Source organism: Aedes albopictus, chromosome 2, assembly GCF_035046485.1.
Source record: "Aedes albopictus strain Foshan chromosome 2, AalbF5, whole genome shotgun sequence".
In the NCBI taxonomy this organism is placed as follows: Eukaryota; Metazoa; Arthropoda; class Insecta; order Diptera; family Culicidae; genus Aedes; species Aedes albopictus.
The window spans coordinates 152518768-152529301 of record NC_085137.1 but is presented as its reverse complement, the minus strand read 5'-3'; the positions used below and the strand labels follow the sequence as shown (position 1 = coordinate 152529301).

Genomic DNA, 10534 nt, shown 5'->3' with positions numbered 1-10534 from the left:
CAAACATTCTGGGAAAGCGAAGTGACATCTGTTTGTTGACGGTTTTTCCTAGTTACGGAGAACTTTTCAATCTAGTGTGCATTATTGTCGGCGAAGCACTAACTTAGAATTCGGTGGCTGGACTTCCGAACCGAACTTTTCTTCCGAAGTAGCCAACTGTCAAACTAGTTGTCAAATTTTCCTATTGAGTCACTTCTACTCTTTGTAAACAAACAAGTCAATCCGCTACTATTCCCAGGCGCCGAATGTAGTTTCATAATCTTTGGGATACAAATTTGGTTTAAAATGTGAGTATATTGTTATCATTCGTTATTTCATTATTGCTTATGACTGACTAGAATATTTTAATTATTTACCCCACCCGTAGCATTTCAATGGCCAACGTGATTATCCAAAGTGTGCGACATCGACAGGCAAATCCAAACACGGTATATCATGCCTTATATGGCCATCACTTTTTGGGAATTTCGAAGCAGTACCTAGCTAAAATATACGGAAAATCCCTGGCAACAGTCTACAATTGGTTCAGCATATATGAGAAGGATGGATTGTATAGACGAAAGCAGCAGAAACAAACATACAAGAAGTTTTCGAGCGATATGCGAGTGTAGCTAGTGGAACTCTATGGAAAAGAACCGTTGTTATTCCTTGATGAAGCTAAACATAGATTCGAGTTGAAATTTCATGTCAACATCAGTGTGTCCTCCGTTTGCACTATCCTTCATGATGCAGGACTCTCATGGAAGGTCATAGAGCGAAGAACTATTCAAATTCGCGACGAAGAGATTGTGCGGTTTACCCGGGAATTGTTGGCCATTCCTTGGGATCTATTCAATTTGATTTTTCTTGACGAAGTGGCATTTGATAACCGTGACATGCTACGCCGAAAAGGATATGGAGTTATTGGACAGAAGGTTGTTTACAGAGGCGAATTTTGTCGTAAACCACGTGAATCCTTCTTATGCTTTCTTGGGGTTAATGGAATCCTGGAAAGTTTTAGAACCGAAGGCACATTAAATAGGAAAAAAATTCTTCGAGTGTTGCCGTACTTTTGCTCTTCAACATCGCCAGGTCCAATGCTATCCAGGGTTTCACTCTGTATGGATAATGGCTGGCGCTAGGATACATTGCGACGTTAACATCATAAGATATCTCCGCTCACTCGGAATTGTTCCCCTATTTTTACCGGCCTACTGTCCATTTTTCAATCCTAATGAGGTTGTGTTCGGACAAGTTATGCAATACCTGAGAAAGATCCATCGAGAAGGTGATTCTATCCGAATGAATGTTTGTGAAGCAATCAACCATTTCAGATTGTATCCATGCTACAAATTGTTCCAACATTGTGGATATCTTCCAGGAGGAACGTTTTTGCCGGAGAAGGCCCTTGAACACAATCCAAAAGAAATTAGTTTTAACGTCATTCCAGAATAAAGGATAATTTCCATCGTTTCTCCAAAATGAATTCCGAAACTGTAAATGAAATCCGACAGTATTAACTAAAGCTACCTACTAGTGTTAAATAAAACATTGTATTTTTTCTCCCAATTTTCAAAGTAAACATATTCGAGTAAAAAAATGCACCAGTTACTTTATTTGTGATTAAAATTCATAGTATTATGCGTCTTACATGTGATAATTATCTCAACAAAACAATTTATGCGTGGTCCACATCCTGGCAATCAGTCACTTTTTCGGCTAGTTCTCGACTTAGCTCAGATTCTTCGGGACGAACAGCATCTTCCATCGCTGCAAATATCTGTGTGCTCGTTGTCCCACGTGCTGCCATTAGGTTCACTCTCTGCCGAACACTTTAAATAAGATCAAATGCGCGATCCAAATCATTCTTCAGCTCCATAAGTTCACGCATCCAACTACACTAAATCCTTTTTTTACGCGATGGATGCGTCCGCGCAAAAAAAGATCGTGTAAAAAAAGTTCGCGTAACTTCGTGAAATCGCGTAAAAAAAAATCAAAGGGAAATCTTTTTTTACGCGATTTGCCCTCCGCAAATAACTAAAATCGCGTAAAAAAAAGTCGCGTAACTTCGAGAAAATCGCGTAAAAAAATCGTGCAAAATAAAATCGCGTAAAAAAAGTCGTGTAAAAAAAGGATTTAGTGTATTGGTGATTTGATGTTGCATGAAGAAGAAGAAGAAGAACGATGGTGTTTTGAAAAAATCCTATCCCTACAACACAGGGGAAGTTTTTAAAATGCCTCTATAAAATCTAAAACAAAATCTAATTAAAAACGGTTTGATGTACGGTGTTAGACTTTGAACGGACTACAAATTAAGTACCTTATCAAGAAAAAAATGTTAAATTTAAATTTATACGTTCAATATGTAGTCCGTCCAAAGTCTAACACCGTACATCAAACCGTTTTTAATTAGATTTTGTTTTAGATTTTATAGAGGCATTTTAAAAACTTCCCCTGTGTTGTAGGGATAGGATTTTTTCAAAACACCATCGTTCTTCTTCTTCTTCTTCTTCTTCTTCTTCTTCTTCTTCATGCAACAACAAATCACCAATCGTTAACAGTATGAGCAACAGCCAAACCTCTGTGAGCTGATTGTAATTTCACTGGCTCAGAATCCGCAGTCCATCGAAAATATTTCGAAAGCTGGAATGGAGGTGCTTATTCTGCTTTCAGCTTTTCATGCGTATGTGCAGGCGAGGAGTGAATCAGATTTGCCCAGAGAAGCCACGAGCTTTGGTGACCTTCAAGATGCTAATGTGTGTCTCGGAGAGCTTGAGCAAGTGCAGTGCAGCATCATCACGCATGGAATGTGCTCCAGCACGGTCCTGCGATGTTGGTTCAAGTAACTGACGCAGAACAAGCTGATACTGAGCAGCCGTTTCAACTTTAGTAGAATACACATAAGCAAAAATCTTGATGCTCTTATCTCTCCAAGTAGCAAGCACACGGGGGGTCAAAGCCGAAGGCGCGTATGTTTTCTTCTTGGTCTCGTCGTACAGTGTTAAAAACAGCTCAATATCTTCCAGGTCAGGTTGTTGTTTCTCGGCCCATCTTGGCACCTCGTCATCGAACGCAACTTGCCGTTGAGTTTGAGCTCCTTCAACAGTTTGCCTACCAAACTCCCTTGGTCGTAGTTGGCCACGGTACAAGCGTCGGAAGAATACTCCCGTGAACACAAACACGTAGTCAGAGCTAGACTTGGAGGATACTTCTTTTGCATCCGTAGAATCGCTTTCGAATGTACCGTCGCTGTGGTTCGTCTGGTCTTCGTCTTGGTCCAAGTTTAAATCGAAATATTCCTCATCTGCGAATCTAAAAAACACTGGAAATTAGCATTGCTGTGTTTAATTTAATCTGGGATATACTTACACGTCATTTGGCCGGGGTTCTGCTAAACCGAACTAAGCGCCAAAAACTTTATTCCGAGATAATTAAGCTTAAAGTTCAACCACTCACAAATAAACAACAGTTAAGATTATTTGAAACTTTTCCACACACATGTAACTTACAAGCCTTTATTAATCATCAGAGACAAAGAATACATGTAAATTATTTGAAATCATTGATATAATTATATTTAAGGGCCCATATAGCCGAGGCGGTAAACGCACGGGTATTCAGCATGACCATGCTGAGGGTGACGGGTTCGATTCCCGGTCGGTCCAGGATCTTTTCGTAAAGGAAATTTCCTTGATTTCCTTGGGCATAGAGTATCTTCGTGCCTGCCACACGATATACACATGCAAAATGGTCATTGGCAGAGGAAGCTCTCAGTTAAAAACTGTAAAAGCTGAGAAGCAGGCTTTGTCCCAATGAGGACGTTACGCCAAGAAGAAGAAGAAGAAGAATTATATTTAATTTCTCAATACTTCGCACTCAGTTCACTCTGGCTGAACAAAAACATTGGAATATGGTTTATAGTTCAGTATGGCTGACTGTGTTTCTTTGTTTCATAGAAAACCATTCGGATTGTAAAAAAAACTCGGTTTTTCATCGTCCATGAAGTTGAAATCGATATCACTCACAATTCTTTACATGAATCAGAGAGGACGCGTCTATTATGGTAGCATGGAGGTCTCAAAATAGTTTGAAATATGAACGGTGGAAGCCCTCCCAGCTCAGCCCTTCCCACCTTTTTTTTGTAGGCGGTGCATGTGCAGACACAGAGCAGTGTGATTATGTAAAATGATGTCTTTGCATGTCCTGAGGTGCTGAGATGTGAAAATGGAGCAATATGTGTACTTCAAATTTAAATTGGTCGAAGAAAACCATGAAAATGTTCTGCCAAAGTGAACTAAGACAAAAAAATTCGAAAATATTAAAGAGATTCGAACTTGGGTCCTTTAAGTGATAACCAAGTACGTTACCTCTAGGTCATCTTACTTAGCTGAAGGTCAGTCGTTAAGTCTGAATCAAGTTCTAAACATTCTTCTCCAGCATGGTTTTCGTGAAAACGCCATTTTTCGATCAGCCAAAGCGAACCAAGTGTTTGATTTTTTTCAAGCTTTATTATTCTTATTAGCCTTGTTGTTCAATGACGGCTTCTGTGTTTAATTATCAGTATGAGGTGTGTCGACATAACGCAGGTATTTAAAACCAGTTGATTTTTGTATTGTTGAGAATAAATAGATTCTAACATGCAGTGGATTTGGTTCGGTCTGGCTGAATGTGATTTGGATAAACGGCGATCAGCACCATCGAAACATAATAGTACCCTCCAACCTCCGTATTTCTAATAACGTGTTCAATTCTCCCACAGATTGTTACTATGAGTCGGTTGGAAGTTAGAAATTTGACGGCGATGAGCATAACTTGAAATGTTCTTCATCTGGACCAACACTAAAACATTTCGCTGATTCTATGGAATGGTTTACAGTTCACTCTGGTTGGATGCAATTTTATTTTTTGTATGTTCTGCCAAACAGAAATGTTGAATTTACTCCACGAAGAGCTGTCAGAATTACTGCATTTTTACATGGAAGGAGGATCATCAATTTCTTCATCCAATGGTTAAGAAAACTCAATTTTTCAAAAAATGGTCTTTGGTTCGGTTTAGCAGAACCCCGACCATTTGGACTATCCATTTTCAGTGAAAATCAAATAACTCCTGCTCGGTTGCAAATCAAAATCGAAAATCAAACAACTTCAATCTCGGATTGCATAACACGATTGTTAATGAACCACAGTTGCACCAGTGTTTGAAGGTGGTCTGGTTAGAGTGATTTTCCGATTCAATAATTTACATGATGATTGCTATTATTGTGCAATATTTAACATAACGAAAGTTAAGTGAAATGTTTTACAATGTTTTAAAAGAAATTAAAATAGGGAGCGATCACTTGTGTGTGGTTTTTTAATGTTATTTAATATAGTTGTAAAATCGACTGTAACAACATCAAAATGGCAATATTTCGTTATTTTCCCGTATGTAGATTAAGGATGGATTTTATTATTTTCAATTCAATCCATGTAAAAAATTTGCTTGGGGCGATACAATTGTGTTTTAAACATATGAACCCAGTGCTTAACTCCTCCATGATCGGATCAATTACCCTATAATGGGTTTTTGGAGCTTCACAGATCCCAGTAGATTATGCAATGATATAATTTATGGCGAAAACAAAAAAAAAAATATTCTTGTAGATTTGAAGGAATTTACCACGGTTAGATATGCAACGTTACTCAGAATAGCAGACATGGCTGCTGTTATGAGTGTAGACCTGGAGTTCTGAACTCCAAGATAGTTCGGCTGACCTGGAATAAGGTATGCGCACAGCAAAATCTAGCCAAAGAAAATCAAGCAATAATAATGCATTCTAACTTATTCCCAAACCAGAAACATTTCATCATAAAAAAGCATTAATTTACTTTAAATCAACATCAAGACATTGTTGACTGGACTTATTATACCCGTCATCTCAAGCTTTGCGCTTGAGTCCTTGCGTAAAGTTTTGCACAGTACCTTCGATCGCTTGCCAAGAAATTTTTACCACCTTTATGTCAAAATCAATCTTATTTTTCGATGAAAGCTGCCTTTCTTGACATTTTTTGAAGGTTCTAATTCACGGTTACTCAATATTGTTTAATTGGGTTGAGTTTTGAGGTGTATGAAATTTTACGATTTTAGAAAAAATGCGGTACAATTTCCACATAGTTTTCTGCATACAAACGCAAGGATTCTCCGCCATAAGCAGGGCACAAAAATCAATCCAAATCAATACACAATATCTAAGCTTTTAAAAAAGGCATGCCAGCCATTTTTTCCGACATTTCCCGTAGTGAAAAAGATGATTTGTTGTACATGTATTTTTGATAGTTCGGTTTTTCGAACCACAAATTCATATTGTTGACCAAACTATGCATTTCTTGCTAAACTTTGATTATTTCTTGGTCTTAAGTTAATCTGCAACCTTTCCACGTTGCAATGATGTATTGAACCGAATACTTGAAAGCTAACTCAAGTCTGCGGGGATGGTCGTTTTAATGTACATTGTCAGATTTTCAGCACGTTTGTGCAAAAACTTTTCGAGAACTTGTTGATCCCTTGACTCTATTTTAAACACAATGTGAAAATATCACCCGAAGTAAATATTTTTCGATTCCTTACACAATAAGCTTTCATTTGCGCCATAGGTTGCCACGATTCGTTGAAAATTGTAAAAACTCTATCCAAAATGCAGTGGCTAGATTTTGCTGTGTGCATACCTTATTGTTATAGTTCCTAAATGACATTTGCGATTTCAAAAGCTTCACGGATCCCAGCAGATTATATAATGCTATTATTTAAGGTGAAAACCCATAAAATTAATCTTGTAGATTTGAAGGACTTCGCTAAAGGACAGTTTGGAACACCTAGAACATTCCAGAATATAAAACACCTTATGATCTTCTTAACGAAGGTTAAATGAATACATATGAACGTAAACCATATCAAAGTTCAGCTTTTAGAAGAATTGGTATGTCAATTATTTCGTTTCCCCAAACTTCATGGTGTTCAGCATATTCTAGGTTGTCAATCAAACCTCAAATACAAATATTCCCATTCTTCCTTAATAGGGGACTGAATTTGCCACAACTTTGCCGAAGACTGTGCTCTGTTTTATTAAATGTGTGAATTTATACAGCCGTTTTTATGTTGGGGTCATATATAACCCCTCCGGCTGCTAAGGGTTGAACTCGCCAAATCAACCCCCCGGTCACCCCTCAATTTGATGTATCAGTAAAAAGTTGTTTAAAAATAAAACTACGAAAATAAATCATAAACCAAAAATTAACAAAATCGTGTTCGTGAAAAAATGCAAAATTTGCGTCTTCTTTTTTAAGTTTCAGTTATTTTCTAAGGTAACATGGCCTGGTATATGTCTGGCCAAAGCCAGCGATACTGCGCCCATTAAAAAACATTTTTTCTTGTACCAGCATAAAAATCTACACTGCAAATCTGGTTCGATTGCCAACCCGAAGTCCATGTACGTCGCCGATGATCTACCTCTCACTACATCCAGCCGTTCGAAGGGGATTCAGCTATTCTCACAGGTAACAGAGGCCACCTATCTACATCAGCAATCCGGCCCTACTGTCAAGTCTTAATACATCGCCGGTGATCTGCCCTACTTCAACCAGCTGCCTGATTTGAGAGAGTCTTTAAATATGTCAAGTATTTCCTTATTATCACTTTTTTAACTGCTGTTTGTTAAATGATTGCTATAGTGAATTTTACATGAAATGTAATAACTCTAATGTAAGCTAGATTTAAGTCACACTTCCTTAAAAGAGAATTATTTCTCACTGGAAGTGTACCTGAATTGTACATAAAATTTGAAAAGAAGAGTAGGTTTTGTGCCTCTTGGAGAAGTGATCCAATTAATGGAATTCCGCTCCCAGGGGTTTTTCCCTACTCCAAATAAAGAAAATAAAAAAAAAAAGATGTTTCTAGGGATTCTTTTAGGAATGCTTGCTAGGATTGCTCCAGGAATTTGTAGGTTTCCTGCTGAGCTTTCTAAATTTTTCTCAAAAATAATCTTCAGGGATTTCTACACGGTTTGTTTTAACAGAAATTCCATCACAAATTCTTCTTGGGATTCCTTCAAGAATTTCTGGGAAAACTTTTGGAATTCATGGTGGGATTTATCCTGAAATTTTTGCTGCTATTCATCCAGGAAGTTCTGCTGGTATTTATGCATACATGCATGCATTTATTTGCCCTACATCACATTTAAGACAAAACATAATCAACAATAGTACCGTAATCCGGGGTCAAATTGATCACTTATAAACAACTTTTTCGGATAACATCAGTGCCTGTTCAAATATTGCCAAAAGAATTTCTGTAAAACCAGTACCAGTGGATCTCCATGGAACCATGTGACAGAATTTTGTTCAACAAATTTAAACTTTAAGTTAAATAACTTCAAATATCAAAATATTGGAAATGCCACTTTGGGGCGAAATTGATCAGTATACAATTAAGCATCGGTCGGAAAAGAAAATTTCCTTCACCGCTTAATTTTGCTCTTCTAAAACCGAATAACGCGTCTAAAATCTTACAACTAGTGAATTTAATACTTTAAATGTAAAATAAATTTTCGAAATTTCCCCTTAAACGCCTAATGGTAGGCAATTTCATTTGAAATAAGTGATTTCTATTATAATAAATGACTATTTCTTCATAAAATACACTGTTTATAACAATTTCATGTTATGATTAGCTGCACAACATCCCAACCAAGGCTCCAAAAAATGTTAGCAACTGATTGTTTAACAGCAATGATTTCAGCTAAATGAGAAATACATTGCAAATTCCTTAAAAAATAAGGCAAAACTAACTTTTTTCTAAAAAAATAAAAGTCTACAATCATCTCTAGACATCTACGAATCAGATGACGTAGAAAGTTTAAGATCATTACGGCGCTTAACAGTTCCTAGTATGGAATTAAAAAGTAGTACCTGAGTGATCAATTTCACCCCGCTGATCAATTTGACCCCGGTTTACGGTACGTCACAATATTCGCTTTGTGGCTGCCGGTCTCCACCCTCGGTCGCGCCCAATGCTCACCAGGTCACGCTCCACCTGGTCCGCCCATCGCCTTCTTATGCTAAACAGATCCATCGCGAACACCAACTTTGCAGGGTTGTTGTCCTGCATTTTTGCAACATGCCCTGCCCACCGTATCCTTCCGGCTTTGGCCATCTCCTGGATGCTGGCTGTGAAGTGCAGCTCGTGGTTCATCCTTCTCCACCACACCGCCGAAGATCGTTCTTAGCACGCGTCGCTCGAAAGCTCCGAGTGCTTGCAGGTCCTCCTCGAGCATGGTCCATGTCTCGTGTCCGTAGAGGACCACCGGTCTTATTAGCGTTTTGTACATGGTGCACTTGGTGCGTGGATGAATCTTTTTGGACCGCAGTTTCTTCTGGAACCGACTTCCGCTGATGATGCGCCTCCGAATTTCACGACTCACGTTGTTGTCAGCCGCCAGTAAGGATCCGAGGTAGACGAATTCCTCCACCACCTCGAAAGTATCCCCGTCTATCGTAACATTACTACCCAGACGGACCCGGTCGTGTTCGGTTCCACCTGCCAGCATGTACTTTGTTTTTGAGGCATTCACCACCAGTCCGACCTTTGCTGCTTCGCGTTTCAGGCGGGTGTACAGCTCTGCCACCGTTCCAAATGCTCTGGCAATAATGCCCATGTCGTCCGCAAAGCACATAAATTGACCGGATTTTGTGAAAATCGTTCCGAGGCTGTTGAGCCCGACTCGTGGCATACACCTTCTGGAATCTAGAGCGATGTTGAAGAGTAGGCATGAGAGTTCATCACCTTGTCGCATTCCTCATAGAGATTCGAATGAACTGGATAGTTCACCCGAAACCTTACGCAGTTTTGCACACCGTCCACTGCTGTTGCTTTAATCAGTCTAGTCAACTTCACAGGAAAGCCGTTTTCGTCAATGGCATTTTTATTGGGTAAAGTCTATTGAAATGCTTGTGCAGATCTGCCTTACACTTCTAAATTGCTCAACGAACGGGTAGACCCTGCTGTCGGTATTGGCGTAATGATCACAAACAATCTTCAACTTATATGCAGTAGTCTAATTAACTTCCTCTACATTGTGTGCTTCCTATTACTACCGATATTTCAGAGAAAACTATTCGAGGAATACCTTATCACTCACTTCTATCAGCATCACCCAAAAGTGTTACTATCTAAGAAGTGTTTCCTCTGAGATTACATCCCCAGCAAAGCCGCTTTTCCCACAAGTTAATTGCAACTCAACTTTCCGATCTAATTAGTAAGACCCTCCACAACTGCTTCAAAGCAGAGCAGAGTTCCTCCATCCATTTAATGGCAACGCTAATCGCAACAGACGGAATATTAACGAACCCATAATTAGACAAATCACCGAAAATCGAATCCTTTGCCGCACCCGATTCCCCTTCGGAAGAAGCCCCATTAGCGTCGTATTTGGTGCGTAACGCGATTCGTTCCATTTGGTAACCGCCGCGCCGCACCGCGCTCTCGCGATAAGGTATAATTAGCGTGGCATGTCAAGTTGGG

At 39.0% G+C, this 10534-nt stretch overlaps 2 pseudogenes; one reads left to right on the top strand and one right to left on the bottom strand.

Annotated features, from left to right (window-relative positions):
* Positions 1-373: 373 nt before the first annotated feature.
* On the top strand, positions 374-1530 carry LOC115267140 (uncharacterized; annotated as a pseudogene).
* Positions 1531-2523: 993 nt separating this feature from the next.
* LOC115267139 (uncharacterized) lies at positions 2524-3355 on the bottom strand (annotated as a pseudogene).
* Between the last annotated feature and the right edge of the window lie 7179 nt (positions 3356-10534).